This window comes from Hyperolius riggenbachi, chromosome 10, assembly GCF_040937935.1.
Source record: "Hyperolius riggenbachi isolate aHypRig1 chromosome 10, aHypRig1.pri, whole genome shotgun sequence".
NCBI classification, from domain to species: domain Eukaryota; kingdom Metazoa; phylum Chordata; class Amphibia; order Anura; family Hyperoliidae; genus Hyperolius; species Hyperolius riggenbachi.
The window spans coordinates 279,681,694-279,704,583 of NC_090655.1; the positions used below are offsets into that span (position 1 = coordinate 279,681,694).

Here is a 22,890-nt window from a genome sequence, read left to right on the forward strand (position 1 = left end):
TGCACATTGTATTATATCACCAGTCACAGCATACCTTTCACTGCATCTGTGTGACTGCACACTGTTTTATATACCAGTCAGTGAATACCTTTTCACTGCACATTGTATTATACCACCAGCCACTGTATACCTTTTACTGCACCTGTGTGACTGCACACTGTTTTATATACCAGTCAGTGAATACCTTTTCACTGCACCTGTGTGACTGCACATTGTATTATACCACCAGTCACTGCAAACTTTTCACTGCATCTGTGTGATTGCACATTGTATTATACTACCAGTCACTGCATACTTTTCGCTGCATCTGTGTGGCTGCACATTGTATTATACCAGCAGTCAGTGCATACCTTTCACTGCATCTCTGTGACTGCACACAATATGGACAAAACAAGAGGCAGAGGCAGAGCCAGAAACAGGCCATCCGGCAGGTCTGTTCGAGGTCGTGCTAACGTGATTTCGTGTGGCCCTCGACCAAAGTACAGTGTTCAGCAAATACGTGCCATCAACTCCCAAGATTGTCAGGACGTTGTTGACAATTTAACACAGAACACCTCATCTTCCTCAGCTTCCCCACAGAACCGTGACATATCTTCCTCCTCCTGCTCTGATTCCGGCACCCCACTTAACTCTCAGCTGGCAGCCACCACTGCTACTACTAGCACCAGATCAGCTCCATTTGACAGTTCACAGGAGTTATTTGGTGGGGAATTAACTGATTCACAGCCATTATTGTTACAAGATGAAGGCGTTAAGCATGTTACACCACCTCATATGTCTGAGTTAGGCATCAGTATGGACGTAAGGTGTGAGGATGATGAAGTACCTGTTGGAGGTGTCTGGAACAAGCGAAGCTGTGAAGGATGCATATGATGATACTGATGATGATACTGCCATGGATGTCACGTGGGTTCCCAATGGACAAGATGAACAGGGGGACAGTTCAGAGGGGGAGTCAGAGAGGAGTAGGAGGAGACGAGTTGCTGAACGAAGCAGGGGGAGCTCGTGGTCAGGAACAGCTCGTGGCAGTGTCCGGCGGCATGTATCGCCACCTGCTATGGACAGCCAGCCAACATGTCCTTTAAGGTCAGCTGCTGCCGCCACCACCACAGTGCCATCATCCCAGGGCTCAGCAGTGTGGAATTTTTTTGTGTGTGTCTGCCTCAGATGAGAGCAATGCCATCTGTACTCTCTGCCACCAAAAATTGAGTCGTGGAAAGACCAAGACCCGCGTAGGGACAACTGCCTTACGAAGGCATGTGATGAAGAAGCACAAACAGCAATGGGTTGACCACCTGAGGAAAAGCAGCACATAAACACAAAGCCACCCTCCACCTCCTCTTCCTCCTTAACCACCTTAGCGGTATGGACGAGCTCAGCTCGTCCATTACCGCCAGAGGGTGCCGCTCAGGCCCTGCTGGGCCGATTTACCTGAAATAAAGAGCAGCACACGCAGCCGGCACTTTGCCAGCCGCGTGTGCTGCCCGATCGCCGCCGCTCTGCGGCGATCCGCCGCGAGCAGCGGCGAAAGAGGGTCCCCCCAGCCGCCTGAGCCCTGCGCAGCCGGAACAAATAGTTCCGGCCAGCGCTAAGGGCTGGATCGGAGGCGGCAGACGTCAGGACGTCGGCTGACGTCCATGACGTCACTCCGCTCGTCGCTATGGCGACGATCTAAGCAAAACAAGGAAGGCCGCTCATTGCGGCCTTCCTTGTTTATTCCGGGCGCCGGAGGCGATCAGAAGAACGCCTCCGGAGCGCCATCTAGTGGGCTTTCATGCAGCCAACTTTCAGTTGGCTGCATGAAATATTTTTTTTTTTATTTAAAAAAAACCCTCATGCAGCTGCCCTGGCGATCTTAATAGAACGCCAGGGTGGTTAAGGTGCAGCATCTTCAGCTGCATTATACCTTGCACCTTCACAGCCACCCACCTCCACTCCGCCTCTCACCTTGAGCGGTTCCTGCTCCTCTGCCCACAGCAGCCAGGTGTCCATGAAGGAAATCTTTGAGCGGAAGAAGCCAATGTCTGCCAGTCACCCCTTTGCCCGCATCATTGGGCTAAACGTTGACCCTCTACATCACAGTCAGCAGACACATGGCAGCCAATCAGGCTGCATTCCATCCTGGAGCCCCCCTTATAAAAGGCAGCAGCGTTGGCCATGTTCTCACTCTGTCTGCTGCCTGCTCTGTTAGAGAAGGGAGAGAGGTTGCTGGAGATAGGGAAAGCTTAGTTAGGCTCTTGTTAGCTTGCTCCTTGCTGAAATTTGTTGCTGAAAAGCACCACAAAACAGCTCTTTTGAGAGCTAATGTTCTTGTGATGTGTTTTGTGTGTGTTTTGTGTGTGTGTGTGTGTGTGTGTGTGTGTGTGTGTGTGTGTGTGTGTGTGTGTGTGTGTGCCAGTGTGCCACTGACACTGCATATACAGCCCTGTCTGTCACAGCTGGCACTTGCTAATTGCTATACTGTGCCAGGCGCAGCACATTCAGTGCATACCTTTTCACTGCACCTGGTTGACTGCACATTATATTATGCCACCAGCAGTCACTGCATACCTTTTCACTTAACCTGTGTGACTGCACATTGTATTATATCACCAGTCCCGGCATACCTTTCACTGCATCTGTGTGACTGCACACTGTTTTATATACCAGTCAGTGAATACCTTTTCACTGTACCTGTGTGACTGCACATTGTATTATACCACCAGTCACAGCATACCTTTCACTGCATCTGTGTGACTGCACATTGTATTATACCAATAGTCAGTGTATACCTTTCACTGCATCTGTGTGATTGTACATTGTATTATACCACCAGTCAGTGTATATCTTTCACTGCGTCTCTGTGACCGCCCATTGTATTAGCCCAGTCAGTGCATACCTTTCACTCCCCCCCCCCCAATATGGACAAAACAAGAGGCAGGCCATCCAGCAGGTCTGTTCGAGGTCGTGCTGTCATGATACAGTGTTCAGAAGGCACATGCCATCATCTCCCAAGACTGTCAGGACGTAGTTGACTAACACAGAAAACCTAATCTTTCTCAGCTACCACACAGAACCGTGACATATCTTCCTCCTCCTGTTCTGATTCGGGCACCCCACTTAACTCTCAGCTGGCACACATTACTGCTTCTAATAGCACCACATCCGCTCCATTTGACACTTCGCAGGAGTGATTTGGTGGGGAATTAACTGATTCACAGCCATTATTGTTACAAAATGAAGGCGCTAAGCATGTTATACCACCTCATATGTCTGAGTTAGGCGGCACTATGGACGTAAGGTGTGAGGATGATGAAATACCTGCTGTTGGTGTAGTTTTGGAGGTGTCTGATGCAAGTGAAGCTGGGGAGGATGATTATGATGATGATTATGATGATACTGTCATGGATGTCACGTGGGTTCCCAATAGAGGAGATGAACAGGGGGACAGTTCAGAGGGGGAGTCAGAGAGGAGTAGGAGGAGACGAGTTGCTGAAAGAAGCAGAGAGAGCTCGTCATCAAAAACAGCTTGTAGCGGTGTCCGGCGCCATGTATCGCCACCTATGGACAGCCAGCCAACATGTCCTTTAAGGTCAGCTGCTGCCGCCACCACCAAAGTGCCATCATCACAGGGCTCAGCGGTGTGGACATTTTTTGGTGTATCTACCTCAGATGAGAGCAATGCCATCTGTACTCTCTGCCACCAAATATTGAGTTGAGGAAAGACCAAGACCCACGTAGGACAGGGGGCATTTGTTTGTACTGAGTGTCGTGGCTGAATAAAGAAGAAATTTATGGAGTGTGCCGGAGTCCGTCTTTTTGCAATTGTCAAGACCCACGTAGGGACAACTGCCTTACGAATGCACATGATGAAGAAGCACAAACAGCAATGGGTTGACCACCTGAGGAAAAGCAGCACAGAAATGCAAAGCCACCCTCCGCCTCCTTTTCTTCCTTCATGTGCAGCATCTTCAGCCGCATTATCCCTTGCACCTTCACAGCCACCCTCCTCAACTCCGCCTCTCACCTTGAGTGGTTCCTGCTCCTCTGCCCACAGTAACCAGGTGTCCATGAAGAAAATCTTTGAGCGGAAGAAGCCAATGTCTGCCAGTCACCCCCTTGCCCGGTGTCTGACAGCTGGCTTGGCGGAAGTGTTAGCTCGCCAGCTGTTACCATACCAGCTGGTGGACTCTGAGGCCTTCTGAAAATTTGTGGTGATTGGGACACCGCAGTGGAAGATACCAGGCTGCAATTATTTTTCTAAAAAGGCAACACCCAAACTGTACCGTGAAGTTGAAAGGCAAGTGGTGTCATCTCTGGCACACAGCGTTGGGTCAAGGGTACATCTGACCACGGATACCTGGTTTGCAAAGCACGTTCAGGGCAGGTACATTACTTATACAGCACATTGGGTCAACCTGGTGACCGCTGGCAAGCAGGGAGTACGTGGCTGTGCAGCGGACCTAGCTGTAACAGCTCCACGGCTTGCAGGCAGGCCTGCTGCCACCTCCTCTCCTCCTCCTCTTGCTACATCCTCTTCGCTGTCGTCGCCCTCCTCCTCGGCTGAGTGGCAGTGCCACTGTATTGGTGCTGCAATCTCCTCTCCAAACTACACACCCCCAGCTCCCCAAGGCCTATGTTGCATGCCAGGTACGACGGTGTCACGCCATCTTGGACATGTCTTGCCTGAAAGCCGAGACTCACACTGGAGCAGCTCTCCTGGCTGCTCTGAACAAACAGGTGGATCAGTGGCTGACCCTGCACCAACTGGAGATCGGCAACATGGTGTGTGACAATGGAAGCAATCTCTTCTCTGCTTTGAGTTTGGGAAAGTTGACACATGTACCCTGCATGGCATATGTGCTCAATCTTGTAATCCAAAGATTTGTGTGCAAGTTCCCAGGCTTACAGGAGGTCCTCAAGCAGTCCAGGAAGGTGTGTGGGCATTTTAGGTGTTCCTACACGGCCATGGCACGCTTGGCCGATATTCAGCGGACAAACAACTTGCTGGTGTGGCGCTTGATTTGCAATAGCCCGACTCACTGGAATACAACGCTCCTGATGTTTGACCGCATGCTACAATAGGGGAAAGCCGTCAACAATTATCTGTACAGCTACAGTGCTAGGGTAGGCTCTGGGGAGCTGGGCATTTTCTGGCCGAAGTACTGGACACTCATGCGTAATGGCTGCAGGCTCATGCGTCCGTTTGAGGAGGTGACAAACCTGGTGAGTCACAATGAAGGCGCCATCAGTGACTTGATCCCATATGCTTTCTTCCTGGAGTGTGCCGTGCGTAGAGTGGTGGATCAAGCTGTGGAGGAGCGTGAACAGAAAGAGGAGGAAGATCTGTTGGAAACATCATCTGCGGCATCGCAGAGGGGGGAGGAGGAGTCTTCTGGGGAAGAGGAGTCAGAGGAGGACGGTGGCTTTGAGGCTGAAGAACAACCGCAGCAGGCATCGCAGGGGGCTTGTGCTGCTCACCTTTCTTGCGGTATTGTTCATGGTTCAGGGAGGAGAAGAACTTGCCTGACATCACTGAGGAAGAGCAAGAGGAGATGGCTAGTAGGTCGGAACCCGACTTTCTGCAGATGGGGTCTTTCATGCTGTCCAGCCTGTTGAGGGACCCCCGTATTAAAAAACTCAAGGCGAATGACCTGTACTGGGTGGCCACGCTACTAGACCCTCGGTACAGGCACAAAGCGGCGGACCTGTTACCAACTCAACAGAAGGCAGAAAGGATGCAGCACTTGCAGAACAAGCTGGCAACTATGCTTTACAGTGCGTTTAACCCTCCTGGCGGTTTGCAAAAAAAAATCGCCAGGGGGCAGCAAATCTTTTTTTTAATTTTTTTTTTTTTTTCATGTAGCGAGACAAAGTCTCGCTACATGATAGCCGCTGCTCAGCGGCATCCCCCCAGCCCCTCCGATCGCCGCCGGCGATCGGAGATCCGGAGATCCCGTTCAAAGAACGGGATCTCCCGGAGGGCTTCCCCCGTCGCCATGGCGACAGGGCGGGATGACGTCACCGACGTCGTGACGTCAAAGGGGATTCCGATCCACCCCATAGAGCTGCCTGGCACTGATTGGCCAGGCAGCGCACGGGGTCTGGGGGGGGGGGGGCGGCTGCGGCGCGACGGATAGCGGCGAATCGGCGGGTAGCGGCGGCGATCGGGCACTGCACGCAGCTAGCAAAGTGCTAGCTGCGTGCAGCAAAAAAAAAATTATGCAAATCGGCCCAGCGGGGCCTGAGCGGTGCCTTCCGGCGGCTTACCCCGAGCTCAGCTCGGGCTTACCGCCAGGAAGGTTAAGGGTGATGTAGCAGCACAATGGAATAAAGGTGCCACTGCCAGTAATCTTCCTCCTCCTCCCATGTCCACGCAGGCAAGGACAGGACGCTCCAGTGATCTCAGGGTGATGTCGGACATGTGGACATTCTTTACTCCATCGCCTCGCCTTAGCCCTTCCGGATCCACCCTCCACCAACTCCTCGACCGGCAGGTAGCCGACTACCTGGCCTTAAGTACGGATACAGACACTGAGCAGCGATGAACCCCTGGGAAGCCTGAGGTCCCAAGGAAGCGCCACAGCACTTTGGCGTGAAACAGCTGTAGACACCTCCCACTGCTTGTACCTCTCTCCTGGTAACGGTACTGTAGCCTGTATACAATTTATACCATTTAAGAAGTTAATAAACTGAATTTGCATTGGATGTGCATACCCAGCTTTTTTTTCATGAATGTATGGATCTTAATTGATTTACAGCACTCCAGCAGTCTTTTTTGTCACGGTCCAGTGCACTGACACTACTCTTACTCATTTTCCATTGGTAAATATGTTTACTTTCATTGCAGAGAGCAGTAGAAGCTGGCTTATCTTTGGCTAATCTGTAAATGTAATCATTGCCAGTCAGGAAACACTCTCTGCCTGTGTCTTCATTCTACAAATCATCTCTTTGTTGTCTCTGATAGCTAAACACACCTCCAGAACCGCTGGAATGCAGCAGCTAAAGATGACTGAGAGGTGACCTGATTAACAGATATAAATACATCAGAGGGCAATACATAAGCTTGGCAGGTGGGCTTTTTGTATCTAGGGTTGTACAACAAAAAAGGGGACATGAGCTGTGTATGGAGGAAAAAAAGGCTTGCCATTTATTTAGAAGTAGAGGCTTTGAATCAGGATGATACCATTTATTGGCTAACTTAGAGATAAATAAAAGAGTACAATATACAGCACATTGTCCAGAGGAATATCTTTATTAGCAGCTTCAATCACAGGAGAGACACTTGGAGATGCATCAGATTTCCATTCTAATAGGATTTATTTTGTTACATAACAGAGAATCATTTCCAGCAACAGCTTCCCACATTTGTCTATAGCAGTGATTGTAACACATATAACAATAACCTGTCCCCCTCTCCACCCCAGAATTCCTGTATCTCACCTCCAGCCCAAACACCTGCATCCAATCATCTCCTAATTTACATTTGGGGTGCAACACTGAGGCATTGGGGTGTCTATAGCAGTGATTGTAACACATATAACAAAAATCTGTCCCCCTCTCCACCCCAGAATTCCTGTATCTCACCTCCAGCCCAAACACCTGTATCCAATCATCTCCTAATTTACATTTGGGGTGCAGCACTGAGGCATTGGGGTGTCTATAGCAGTGATTGTAACACATATAACAATAACCTGTCCCCCTCTCCACCCCAGAATTCCTGTATCTCACCTCCAACCCAAACACCTGTATCCAATCATCTCCTAATTTACATTTGGGGTGCAGCGCTGAGGCATTGGGGTGTCTATAGCAGTGCCTGTAACACATATAACAGTAACAGTAACCTGTCCCCCTCTCCACCCCAGAATTCCTGCATCTCCCCTCAACCCCAAACACCTGTATCCAATCATCTCCTAATTTACATTTGGGGTGCAGCACTGAGGCATTGGGGTGTCTATAGCAGTGACTGTAACACATAACAATAACCTGTCTTCCTCTCCACCCCAGAATTCCTGTATCTCACCTCCAGTCCAAACACCTGCATCCAATCATCTCCTAATTTACATCTGGGGTGCAGCACTGAGGCATTGGGGTGTCTATAGCAGTGACTGTAACACATATAACAATAACCTGTCCCCCTCTCCACCCCAGAATTCCTGTATCTCACCTCCAGCCCAAACACCTGTATCCAATCATCTCCTAATTTACATGTGGGGAGCAGCACTGAGGCATTGGGGTGTCTATAGCAGTGATTGTGACACATATAACAATAACCTGTCCCCTCTCCTCCCCAGAATTCCTGTATCTCACCTCCAGCCCAAACACCTGTATCCAATCATCTCCTAATTTACATTTGGGGTGCAGCACTAAGGCATTGGGGTGTCTATAGCCGTAAGTGTAACACATAACAATAGCCTGTCCCCCTCTCCACCCCAGAATTCCTGTATCTCACCTCCAGCCCAAACACCTGTATCCAATCATCTCCTAATTTACATTTGGGGTGCAGCACTGAGGCATTGGGGTGTCTATAGCAGTGACTGTAACACATAACAATAACCTGTCCCCCTCTCCATCCCAGAATTCCTGTATCTCACCTCCAGCCCAAACACCTGTATCCAATCATCTCCTAATTTACATCTGGGGTGCAGCACTGAGGCATTGGGGTGTCTATAGCAGTGAGTGTAACACATAACAATAACCTGTCCCCCCCCCCCCCAGAATTCCTGTAGCTCACCTCCAGCCTAAACACCTGTATCCAATCATCTCCTAATTTACATTGGGGGTGCAGCACTGAGGCATTGGGGTGTCTATAGCAGTGACTGTAACACATATAACAATAACCTGTCCCCCTCTCCATTCCAGAATTCCTGTATCTCACCTCAACCCCCAAACACCTGTATCCAATCACCTCCTAATTTACATTTGGGGTGCAGCACTGAGGCATTGGGGTGTCTATAGCAGTGACTGTAACACATATAACAATAACCTGTCCCCCTCTCCACCCCAGAATTCCTGTATCTCACCTCCAGCCCAAACACCTGTATCCAATCATCTCCTAATTTACATTTGGGGTGCAGCACTGAGGCATTGGGGTGTCTATAGCAGTGACTGTAACACATAACAATAACCTGTCCCCCTCTCCACCCCAAAATTCCTATATCTCACCTCCAGCCCAAACACCTGTATCCAATCATCTCCTAATTTACATTTGGGGGGCAGCACTGAGGTATTGGGGTGTCTATAGCAGTGACTGTAACACATATAACAATAACCTGTCCCCCTCTCCACCCCAGAATTCCTGTATCTCACCTCCAGCCCAAACACCTGTATCCAATCATCTCCTAATTTACATTTGGGGTGCAGCGCTGAGGCATTGGGGTGTCTATAGCAGTGACTGTAACACATATAACAGTAACCTGTCCCCCTCTCCACCCCAGAATTCCTGTATCTCACCTCCAGCCCAAACACCTGTATCCAATCATCTCCTAATTTACATTTGGGGTGCAGCACTGAGGTATTGGGGTGTCTATAGCAGTGATTGTAACACATATAACAATAACCTGTCCCCCTCTCCCCCCCAGAATTCCTGCATCTCACCTCCAGCCCAAACACCTGTATCCAATCATCTCCTAATTTACATTTGGGGTGCAGCACTGAGGCATTGGGGTGTCTATAGCAGTGACTGTAACACATAACAATAACCTGTCCCCCTCTCCACCCCAGAATTCCTGTATCTCCCCTCCAGCCCAAACACCTGTATCCAATCATCTCCTAATTTACATGTGGGGTGCAGCGCTGAGGCATTGGGGTGTATCTGCATTTTTTGTGCTGGAGTGTAATATGACCTGGGAATACATCTGACTTCTAATACTTTATCTTTTGCTGCTTTCATATTTATAGTATTATCATGTAAAGTAGTTGCCAGTCTTACTCTGTGAGGGCGTAACAATATAAATCTGTAACGTTACCCCTAAAATGATGTAGAGAAATCAGGAGATCCCTGGAAGATCCCGTCACAGTCACAGTGATCCAATTTCTCTGAATATCAGTCCTGGGTGTGTCCAGCGTAAGATTGCTGGAAGATAAATCCCTCTCTTCTTATCTTACTGGACTTTGTGCATTCAGCTCAAATCTCTTCATGTTTCCTGAACATAAAACAAAGACACAGAGAGACCGAGAGAGGGAAATCTCCTGTCCTCAGGTCAGTCTGGATGAATGGAAGCTTCTAATATCCCACATCTGCAGCTCCCAATTGGTAAATAACAAGGACATATAGAACTTTCTGGGAGTCTAAAATTCTCATTTTCACTTTATGGGGTCAAATTCTGACTCTGAATTGAGCACAGCAGCCATATCAGTGTGACCTAAAGTCTGGTTCATTCAGCACCCAGCAAAAAAAAAAAAAAATTCACACTAGTGAAAAATGGACCGTGGTAAGGGTAAGATCCACTGGGGGGTGGGGTTCTGCTCCGCTGGGATTGGGGGGATGTGGGGACGCTAAACTGTACCTGAGTAGGGGGGGGGGTGAGGGAGGGAGGGTTTCTTAGCCAAGCTTCAGTCAAGTGACGTGACGTGATACGCAAGGGGAAGAGACGGGGGCCTTGGTAAGAAACCTTCCTTCCCTCACCTGCCTGCTCAGCAGACTGGAGTGGCAACGGAGTGAAAATGGATCCGATTGACCGGTGATGCATTTATGTTTTGTACTCAGGGTTTTATTAAAACAAAAAAAAAAACACAAAAAATTATTGTTGGAAAAAAAAAAAACCCTTAGGGCTGAGACACACTATAAGTGATTTTCTGAGCACTTTCTGGTCATCGGTGCTGTAAAAATAACACTCTCGTTCACTTGCATTAAAATCGCTGAAAAATTGTCGTGATTATGTTTTTCACAATCGCGGCGATTTTAGCATGATTTTAATGCAAATGAATGGGAGCATTTTTTAAAAGTGCTCAGAAAGTGCTGATGGCCAGAAAGTGCTCAGAAAATTGATTATAGTGCGTCTCAGCCCTAGGTGGGTGTTTTTGTTTTGTTTTTTTCAATAATAGTATTTTTATTAAATTCAATACAATAATTGTTTTGATATTGTTTCAACACTCAACACAAATATCTGACAAGCAGCAAGTTAGAGCTGCTCTCCAGTGTGTGATCTCTCATGTCTGATGAGATGCGATTTCTGTACAAAACATTTCCCACACTCAGAACATGAATAGCGCTTCTCTCCAGAGTGAGATCTCTCATGTCTGACAAGTTGCAATTTCCATGCATAACATTTTCCACACTCAGCACATGAATATGGCTTCTCACCAGTGTGTAGTCTGTCATGGTGGACAAGGTATGCTTTCTGTGCAAAACATTTCCCACACTCAGCACATGAATAGGGCTTCTTTCCAGTGTGAGATTTCTCATGTGTGAAAAGACTTGATTGATATGAAAACCATTTCCCACACTCAGAACATGAATATGGCTTCTCACCAGTGTGAAGTCTCTCATGTTGGACAAGGTATGCTTTTTGTGCAAAACATTTCCCACACTCAGCACACGTATAGGGCTTCTCACCAGTATGAATTTTCTCATGTTGTACAAGGTTTGCTTTTCGCCCAAAACATTTCCCACACTCAGCACATGAATAGAGGTTTTCACCAGTGTGAATTCTCTCATGATGTCCAAGGTTTGATTTACTCACAAAACATTTCCCACACTGAGCACATGAATAGGGTTTCTCACCAGTGTGATATCTCTCATGACTAACAAGCTGTGATTCCCGCAAAAAACATTTCCCACACTTAGCACATGAATAGAGCTTTTCACCAGTGTGAGTTCTCTCATGCCTGGCAAGGTCTGATTTACTCACAAAACATTTCCCACACTCAGCACATGAATAGGGCCTCTCACCAGTGTGAGATCTCTCATGTGTGACAAGATGTGATTTCTGAACATAACATTTCCCACATGTGGAACAGGAATAAGACCCCCTAGCAGGGGGAGAGCTGTGCTGGGTATGAGGCCCCTCAAAGTTAGACAGGTGCGGGGGGTCTGGGGGAATATTTGGGGTCACCAGGATATCTGCAGGAGACTCTTGTCCAGTGACATCATCATCCGTTGTACAGTCTGTGGATACAGAGAGAAGAGTCTCTGAGAGGTTCCTGATGCCGGGACTCCGCGCTGCAAATAGAGAAACATCATCACTTCCTGAACAGTGAAAGAATGGCAGCAGTAAAAATATTCACCTTGAAAATCAATAGGTGAATTTTGATTGGCTTTTGTGGGCTCCACCCACTTTCCTGAATCTTAATCTCATTCGCCCAGTGACCAAGTGTCCCGTGTGTGTGTGTGTGTATATATATGATTATACTGTATACAAATGACATGTCGCGCATTCACGCTGACAATGAAAGGCCAGGATGGCTGACAGGGTAGAGTGTTAGCTTCCTGACCTGGAGCTTTTTGTTCCCAAAAGCAGATGTCATCTTAAAATACTGTAGCTTTAAAATTCCTAAGCTTTGGCAGTGATTAATTGAGGGGGAGGAGCCAGAGTCGGTGGAATGATAAACTGAGGACTCGGATGATTGTTGTACCGACTTCACAGCCCTGATAATTAGCATACAATTTGCACCAGCTCAGAAGTATTAGCATGTCACAGACCATCACTAGTTATCAGCCTGACAGAGAACTGCAGAAGGTTGTGCTCATTACAGGCGGCCAATCACATGACAATAACTTTGCCTTGAAGATTGTATTAGCTAGGAATTCAGCCAATCAAATGCATTTCCTGACAAATCTGATTATCTGCATACAATTTGCATTATATTTGTATACAAGTCAGAGTTATTTGCATCTCACCGACCTTCCTTACAGCTAAAGCATTGGCCATACATGGAAAGCAGTGCACTGGGTAAGGACTCTGCCTCTGACACAAGAGATCAGGGTTTAAATCTCAGCTCTTCCTGTTCAGTAAGCCAGCACCTATCCAGTAGGAGACCTTGGGCAAGACTTCCTCACACTGCTACTGCCTATAGAGTGCCCCTAGTGGCTGCAGCTCTGATGCGTTGAGTCCGCCATGAGAAAAGTGCAATAATAACCCCCTGAGCAGTGTGCCTGACACTGTTTGGGCAAGGAATTTTTGCAGAAAGCGGAATGCCTAACACAGTGACAGGAAGGGGGGGGAGGGCACTTTATATCACTTGGTTATCGCTGCTTATAGTGTACAGGAGCCCCTACACCTAGCTAACTTGTACTGTGGGGCTCCTGTACTTAGCCAGCCTATACTGACCAACCCCTGTACCTGCCTAGCCTATACAGGGGGACACCTGTACCTACCTGCCTATACTGAGCGACACCTGTACCTACCTGCCTATACTGAGTGACACCTGTACCTACCTGCCTATACTGGGGGACACCTGTACCTACCTGCCTATACTGGGGGACACCTGTACCTACCTAGCCTATACAGGGGGACACCTGTACCTACCTAGCCTATACTGAGCGACACCTGTACCTACCTGCCTATACAGGGGGACACCTGTATCTACCTGCCTATACAGAGGGACACCTGTACCTACCTAGCCTATACAGGGGGACACCTGTATCTACCTGCCTATACAGGGGGACACCTGTACCTACCTATCCTATACTAGGGGACGCCTATACCTACCTAGCCTATACTGGGGACACCTGTACCTAGCTAGTCTATACCAGCGTTTTTCAACCAGTGTTCCGCGGCACACTTGCCTGGTGTGCCGTCCACTTCTCCCCCTCCGTACCATCCCCGCGGCCGCCGCTGTTATTACGTTAGCAGCGGCCGCTCTCCCCTCTCCAGCACATGTATTTATTCAAGCAGCGTATCTCCCGGCTGCTCTGTATGTGATGCGCGGGAATCAGGGCTCGGTTACCATAGTAACGGCGATACATATCGCCGCTACAGGAAGCCGCTGCCCTGCTTCCTGCCGGATCACACAGAGCAGCCGGAGATACGCTGCTTGAATAAACACACGCGCCGGAGAGGGGAGAGCGGCAGCTGCTAAGGTAATAACAGCGGGGGGCACCACCTACCCATACTGGCTATCCTGGGGCACTATACTGGCTATACTGGGGCACTATACTGGGGCGCTATCCTGGGGCACTATACTGGCTATACTGGGGCACTATACTGGGGCGCTATCCTGGGGCACTATACTGGCTATACTGGGGCACTATTCTGGCTATACTGGGGCACTATTCTGGCTATACTGGGGGCACTATACTGGCTATACTGGGGCACTATTCTGGCTATACTGGGGCACTAAACTGGCTATACTGGGGCACTATTCTGGGGCACTATACTAGCTATACTGGGCACTATACTAGCTATACTGGGGCACTATACTAGCTATACTGGGGCACTATACTGGCTATACTGGGGCACTATACTGGCTATACTGGGGCACTATACTGGCTATACTGGGGCACTATTCTGGGGCACTATACTAGCTATACTGGGGCACTATTCTGGCTATACTGGGGCACTATACTGGCTATACTGGGGCACTATACTGGCTATACTGGGGCACTATACTGGCTATACTGGGGCACTATACTAGCTATACTGGGGCACTATACTGGGGCACTATTCTGGCTATACTGGGGCACTATACTGGCTATACTGGGGCACTATTCTGGCTATACTGGGGCACTATACTAGCTATACTGGGGCACTATTCTGGGGCACTATACTAGCTATACTGGGGCACTATACTGGCTATACTGGGGCACTATACTGGCTATACTGGGGCACTATACTGGCTATACTGGGGCACTATTCTGGCTATACTGGGGCACTATTCTGGCTATACTGGGGCACTATACTGGCTATACTGGGGCACTATACTGGCTATACTGGGGCACTATACTAGCTATACTGGGGCACTATTCTGGGGCACTATACTAGCTATACTGGGGCACTATACTGGCTATACTGGGGCACTATACTGGCTATACTGGGGCACTATACTGGCTATACTGGGGCACTATTCTGGCTATACTGGGGCACTATTCTGGCTATACTGGGGCACTATACTGGCTATACTGGGGGCACAATACTGGCTATACTGGGGCACTATACTGGCTATACTGGGGCACTATACTGGCTATACTGGGGCACTATACTGGCTATACTGGGGGCACTATACTGGCTATACTGGGGCACTATACTGGCTATACTGGGGCACTATACTAGCTATACTGGGGCACTATACTGGCTATACTGGGGCACTATTCTGGCTATACTGGGGCACTATACTGGCTATACTGGGGCACTATACTGGCTATACTGGAGCACTATACTGGCTATACTGGGGCACTATACTAGCTATACTAAGGCAACTAAACTCCCTACAGTGGGGCAACTATGCTAGCTATGCAGCCGCACCCCAGCCCCTCCCCCCCCTCCATAGCCTGCTGCGCACGGCACTGACCACTAGGTCGCGCAAACACCCGGGAGCCGCACCCCCCCCCCCCTTCCGTTCCCCGGAGAAAAATTTGGTCAGAAAGTGTTCCCCGGGCCGGAAAAGGTTGGGAACCACTGGTCTATACTAAGAGATACCTGTACCTACCTAGCCTATACTAAGTGACACCTGTACCTACCTATCCTATACTGGGGGACTATACCTACCTAGCCTATACTGGGGACACCTATACCTAGCTAGCCTATACTGGGGACATCTGTACCTACCTACCTAATTTATACTCAGCGACACCTGTACCTACCTAGCCTATACAGGGAGACACCTGTTCCTACCTAGCCTATACAGGGGGACACCTGTACCTGCCTAGCCTATACTAGAGGACACCCGTACCTACCTAGCCTATAAAGGGGGACACCTGTACCTACCTGCCTATACTGAGCGACACCTGTACCTACCTAGTATATACTGAGCGATACCTGTACCTACCTAGCCTATATTGGGCAACACCTGTACCTACCTACCTAGCCTATACAGCGGGACACCTGTACCTACCTAGCCTATACTGAGTGACACCTGTCCCTATCTAGCCTATACAGGGGGACACCTGTCCCTACCTAGCCTATACTAGAGGACACCTGTACCTACCTGCCTATACTGGGGAAAACCTGTACCTAGCTAGCCTATACTGGGGGAAACCTGTACCTACCAGCCTATACTGGGGGACACCTGTCCCTACCTAGCCTATACTGGGCGACACTTGTACCTACCTGCCTATACTGGGCGACACCTGTACGTATCTAGCCTATACAGGGTGACACCTATACCTACCTGCCTATACAGGGGGACACCTGTACCTTGCTAGCCTATACTGGGGGACACCAGTACCTACCTAGCCTATACTGGGGGACACCTGTACCTACCTAGCCACTACTGGGGGACACCTGTACCTACCTAGCCTATACTGGGGGACACCTGTACCTGCCTAGCCTATACTGGGGAACACCTGTACCTACCTAGCCTATACTAGGGGACAACTGACCCTACCTAGCCTATACTGGGGACACCTGTACCTACCTAGCCTATACTGGGGGACAACTATATCTACCTAGCCTATACTGAGGACACCTGTACATAGCTAGCCTATACTGGGAGACACCTGTACCTACCTAGCCTATACTGGGGACACCTGTACCTACCTAGCCTATACTGGGGACACCTGTACCTACCTAGCCTATACTGGGGGACACCTGTACCTACCTAGCCTATACTGGGGGACTATACCTACCTAGCCTATACTGGGGACACCTATAGCTAGCTAGCCTATACTGGGAGACACCTGTCCCTACCTAGCTTATACAGGGGGACACCTGTACCTTGCTAGCCTACACTGAGCAACACCTGGACCTACCTAGCCTATACTAGACGACACCTGTACCTACCTACCTATACTGGGGGACACCAGTACCTACCTAGCCTATACTGGGGGGCACCTGTACCTACCTAGCCTATACTGGGAGACACCTATACCTACCTGCCTATACTGGGAGACACCTATACCTACCTGCCTATACTGGGAGACACCTATACCTACCTAGCATATACTGGGGACACCTGTATCTACCTAGCCTATACTGGGGGACACCTGTGCCTACCTAGCCTATAAAGGGGAACACCTGTACCTACCCAGCCTATACTGGGGACAACTGACCCTACCTAGCCTATACTGGGGACACCTGTACCTACCTAGCCTATACCTACCTAGCCTATACTGGGGGACACCTGTACCTAACTAGCCTATACTGGGGGACACCTGTACCTACCTAGCCTATACTGGGGGACACCTGTACCTACCTAGCCTATACTAGGGGATACCTGTACCTACCTAGCCTATACTAGGGGATACCTGTACCTACCTAGCCTATACTGGGGGACACCTGTACCTACCTGCCTATACTGGGGGACACCTGGACCTACCTAGCCTATACTAGACGACACCTGTACCTACCTACCTATACTGGGGGACACCTGTACCTACCTGCCTATAGTGCGGGACACCTGTACCTACCTAGCCTATACTGGGGGACACCTGTACCTACCTGCCTATAGTGAGAGACACCTGTATTTACCTAGGTTGTTATCGAGAATCAGCCTGCGGAGTATGGGCAGTGGACCGATCTCTCTCTTATCAGATATGATTAGAGAGAGATTTCTCTCTAGGTGGAATCTGCCCATCATTACTACATGTATGGTCACTTTTACATTTGTATCAGTGCAGGTTGAGCAGCTGCAGCTCGGAAGTATAAATGATCGGAGATTTTGGGAGTCATTTTGAAATTTAGTTTATATTTTGTGTTTCAAGCTTTTATTAACTGTCTTACGACCACGTCACGCCGCTGGGGGTAATTGCGGTGGCTCCTCCAGGACTGCCTAACGCTGATTGGCGTCAAATCCTGGGGGAGCTCTGCTCCATCATTGCTCATCAGTCTCCCAGCGGAGATCGCCGTCTATTTACAATGTACAGCGATGCGATCTAAGGCAGCGCTGCACTGGGGACAGCTGTGACACTCGGCTGTCCCCCTGGGAGGCACAAAAGCGATCAACCCTCCTAGGCTGATGCCTATGAAAGCCGACCGCTGTCATTGGCTAATGGGGGAAGGAGGGCGGGGATAGTAAAAAAAATGAATAAAAAAAAAAAAATGGTACAATTTATTGAAAAAAACCCCATAAATAAATAAAAAAACAAACAAACATCCCTGCAGTTGGTGGGCAGAAAGGGGGGGGGGGGGGGAAATCACTTGTGTGCCGAGTTGTACGGTCCTGCAGCGTGCCCTTAAAGCTTCTAAAAACATAGCCTGGTCTTTAGGGGGTGTAAGCCTATGGTCCTGAAAGGGTTAAACAAAATGTATACTAGACCCTTGCTTCACACATTTTGTTAAGTTACAGGAAAAAAAAGTTATGAAAATTAATTGTATCACTTTTTGCACAGAAATCCAGCAGAAACTGAACGCCAGGGAGGTTAATGTTTTGTGTCTTGTCTAAATTATAGAGCGTGAGGAGACAATGGCAGCAATGTGTTACTCCTGTGACAACAGACCCAGTGTTCTCCCCAGAATTTTTTTCCAGCCGGGTGGCATGAAAAAGTAGCCGGGTGGGGTGTGACAGGGGAATTCAGGGCCGATGCAACTCTGCTTACCGCAAAGGATGAGAAGGAAAAACGATGACAGCCGGTGCTTACCAAAATTAGCTGGGTGAAGCACCCCTGTAAAAGTGCCTGATGAGAACACTGAATATTGGTCACTGTTATAGTTGCATTTCATATTAGGGGTGATCATTGCATTTAATAAGTCACAAATCATACAAGGGTGTTTGTTGCATTTCAAAAGGAGGGGGGGGAATTTTTGCTTTTTATATGGATGTTATTTGCTGCTGGTGTTGAGGGGTATTGCAGATAGTGTACAGGGGTCAGTATTATACTAAATTATCTGCAATACTGCTGGACCACAGCAGTAAATAACATCCATATGAAATTACATGCATGTGAACTCTGCAAGAATCACTCCCCACCCACACACTGCCCTTTCAAGCCGCCTGCATACACCTTCAACACAGGATCTGTGTTCCATATTTACTTTTTTGCATCAGTGGGCAACTTTTAACAGACTTTGCCCAACTACCAGAGCCAGATTTGTGCTTTTTACTGCTCTAGGCCAACTTTTTACAATTGTAAATCAAGTAAGGTATAAGCACTTATGGGCAATGAAACAGGCTGACACGGACAGCATTCAGCACCATCCTCCATCTCCAGCAAGTCAGCTTATCTAAATTGTTTGTTTGTTTTCCCAGGTCCCCTAGCTTGAAAGCTCTGCAGACTGAAATATAGCAGATAAAAAGTGCTCCTGCTCATTAGTGGACACATAGATCTCAGTCATACCAGTTCCTGTGAGCATCAGAGCGGCATAAATCAGAGCAGCTTGTGTTGAAGAGAAGCTGGAGAGGGGGGCGGGGCGGCAGAGCTCAATGCCATTTACTGCCTGATGTTATCTGTGCTCTGAGTCGGCCTCGGAGCTGTGTGGATTCGGAAGGGATGGGACAGGCTGCTGACATTCATGCAGCCAGCCCAGGACAGAGGGAACACATTAGTTTCGCTGGGTGTGAGAGAGAATCTGCCCGCAGCTTCAGGCTTTCTCCACAGAGAGCCTCCCTCCCCCCACACAGCAGTAGCCTGCCTGCACTACGCTATCACACTAGATGTGTATCGGACAGCCGCCTCTCCACTAGCTGAGCTGCCTGCACGTTAACATATGTGAATGCAATGCAGACACAGGCAGCCAGCAAAGTGGGGCGGACTAGCAGAGTAAATACTGTAGAAACACAGCACTAGGGAGAAGCCGATGCTGACACACTCCACAAGGCTTAAAACTCAGCTCACTCCCGACCCGTAGTATGCAGAGCATGGTCCCGCCCCTTACAACCTACCCAGCCAATCGCTGTACCAGGAGGAGGTCACACAGGCAGAGAAGTCTCCTGCAGTGTATAGCGGAGACTTTCGCTGTTGTCTGAGACGGCCACTGATAGCAGGCAATGAAGTGCTCATGGCTGCAGTTTTACAGCACCACTTTTTTCTAGTTAAACGGGCAGGAAAGCAGGTGGGCGGGCATTCAAATCAGCCGGGCGGCCCGCCCACTTAATTAGGCCTGGGGAGAACACTGAGACCTCTATGTACTTATAGCAAGAGATCTGTGTTATGTTTGTAGAGCAATGTGGTGTCACTTACACATTCTTATTGCCATTTACTAAACCAGTATAATATGTCCAAACAACTGGTCTTTCTGTCAAAGATTGCTTCTATCTCTTGTTTATTGCACAATAATTATTAAAACATGTAAAGACTATAGTTACTTACGGTAATGTCTTTTCCGGTAGTCCTCGGACAGCACCCCTGAGATCTGTCTCCTTCCCCACATTAAATGGACAGGAAGCTTAAAAAAAAAAAAAAAAAAAAAAAAAAAGTAGACATTTGCATATTCATTAGGCAGATATATATATATATATATATATATATATATATATATATATATATATATATATATATATATATATATATATATATATATATATATATATATATATATATATATATATATATATATATATATATATATATATCTCACAGCATCTCGTCAGTAATAAGAAAAGACCACACCACTCATGTATGCTTCAAAAAAATTATTAGTACACAATAGGGTGGGTCGCAAGGGTGCTGTCCTTCGGACTACCGGAAAAGACATTAGCGCAAGTAACTATAGTCTTTCCCTGGAACGTCCTCGGACAGCACCCCTGAGATGAAAAACAAGATAAGTTAATTAGGGGAGGGGGGGCAACAACCTGCAACACTTTCCTGCCAAATGACAGGTCTGAACTAGCAGAAATATCTAGTCTGTAATGTCTAACAAAAGTATTTTGGCTGGACCATGTGCTCTACAGATCTGTTTGATGGAGGCTCCAACCTTCTCTGCCCAGGAAGCTGAAACTGCTCTAGTCGAATGCGCCTTTATGGATGAAGATAACATCTTTCCCTGATGAGAATAAGCCAAAGCAATGGTCTGGCTTATCCATCTGGCTATAGTAGTTTTCAATGCCCGTTTTCCTTTAAATTTTCCTCTGAATAGGACAAATAACGCCTCTGATTTTCTCCAATGTTTAGAACGTTCCAAGTAACACAGTACTGATCTTTTTACATCAAGACAATGAAGCTTCTTTTCCTTGTCATTGGCTGGGTTGTTACAAAAAGAAGGCAAGAATATCTCCTGTGAACGATGAAATTTAGAAACCACCTTAGGGAGATAGGAGGTATCTAACGGTAATGCGATTCTGACCCCTGAAATAATGCAGTAGGGTTCTCTTATAGACGGCCTGTAATTCACAAACTCTTCTTGCAGAAGTAATTGCTACAAGGAAAGCAGTCTTGATAGTCAACAATTTGTCTGAAATTTCTTCCAGAGGTTCAAAAGGACTGTTCCATAGAGCCTGTAGTACCGTGTTAAGGTCCCAAGATGGCATTTTCGATTACACCAGAGGTCTGAGTCTTTTAAGAGCACAAAAAAAAAACGTATGAAGTATTCTTCTTCAGCTAATCTTCTTTCCAGAAAAACACTAATAGCTGCCATCTGAACTTTAAGAGTGCTGGTGCTGAGCCCGTTCTGGTAACCATCCTGTAAGAATTCTAAGACTGATAAAGATAATATAGAGTCTCTGGAATTTTGTTGACACCAGTTATTATGCACTTTCCAGGTTTTCTGATAGATGTTCCCTGTTAGAAAAACCTTTTTGCTTTAACAGTTTCCACTCAGGCTCCAGGCTGAAATCTGAAGAAGCTTCAGATTCGGATGATATGCTGGCCCCTGAGACAGAAGGTCTAGTCGATTCGATAGCATTCCAGGATCTGATATAGCTAATTTTTTTAGTAGTGTAAAGCAGGGTCTTTTGGGCCAGCATGGTACTATCATGATCATCCGAGCTCGGTCCTTCTGTAGTTTGTTGAGAACATGAGGAATCAAGCAAAGAGGAGGAAAGGCATACATCGGACCTGTACTCCATGTTATCGAGAATGCGTCCACCGACCAAGGGTTGTCCTGTGGGCATAGTGAACAGAATCTTTGGCATTTTGCATTGTTCAGTCGAGCAAATAAGTCCATGTCTGGCCTTCTCCAAAGTTCTACTAGTTCCTGAAAAACCTCCTCGTTCAGAGACCACTCGTCATGATGAAGTGGTGACCTGCTCAGGAAGTCTGCTAAGCAGTTTAGAGTTCCCTTTAGATGAATTGCTTTTAGAGATTTCAGGTGTTTTTCCACCCAATGAAGTATCTGGCTTGACAGGTACCATAGAGATTGACTTCTTGTCCCTCCCTGTCTGTTCAGATAAGCCACTACCGTGTTGTTGTCCGTTCTTATTGTGACATGAGTGTCCTTGATCTGGGATTCAAAGTGTGTCAGGGCCTCCCAAGCTGCCGCCAGTTCTCTGTTGTTCGATGACCTCTGTTTCTTTTCCTTGGGCCAAGACCCCTGCACAGGTATTGTGCCCAGATACGCTCCCCAACCCCAGGCACTCGCGTCTGTTGTTATGATTGTTTCTGAGGGACAGTTCCAAAGACGTCCGATCGACAAGTAGGCTGGAATCAACCACCAATTCAGAGAGTCCTTTATGAACTGAGGAATTAGAATCCTTCTGTTTAAGTCTCTTATACTCCTGTTCAAATTTCTTAAAATCCATAGTTGTAATGTCCTGGAATGCAGCTGACCCCATTGAACTGCTGGAAAAGATGATGTTAGAAGGCCCAGCATAGTCATGGCATTTCTCAAAGATATTGATATCTTGCCCTGAAAAGAAAGAACAGATTTTAGGATTGCACATCTTTTTCTTTCGGGAAGAATAACAGTATTATCGACGGAAGATATAGTAAACCCTGAAAAT

The 22,890-nt window shown here is 47.8% G+C and overlaps 1 pseudogene; it reads right to left on the reverse strand.

Annotated features, from left to right (window-relative positions):
* Positions 1-22,890, reverse strand: part of LOC137537242 (zinc finger protein 208-like) — a 154,282-nt pseudogene that overhangs the window by 30,017 nt on the left and 101,375 nt on the right.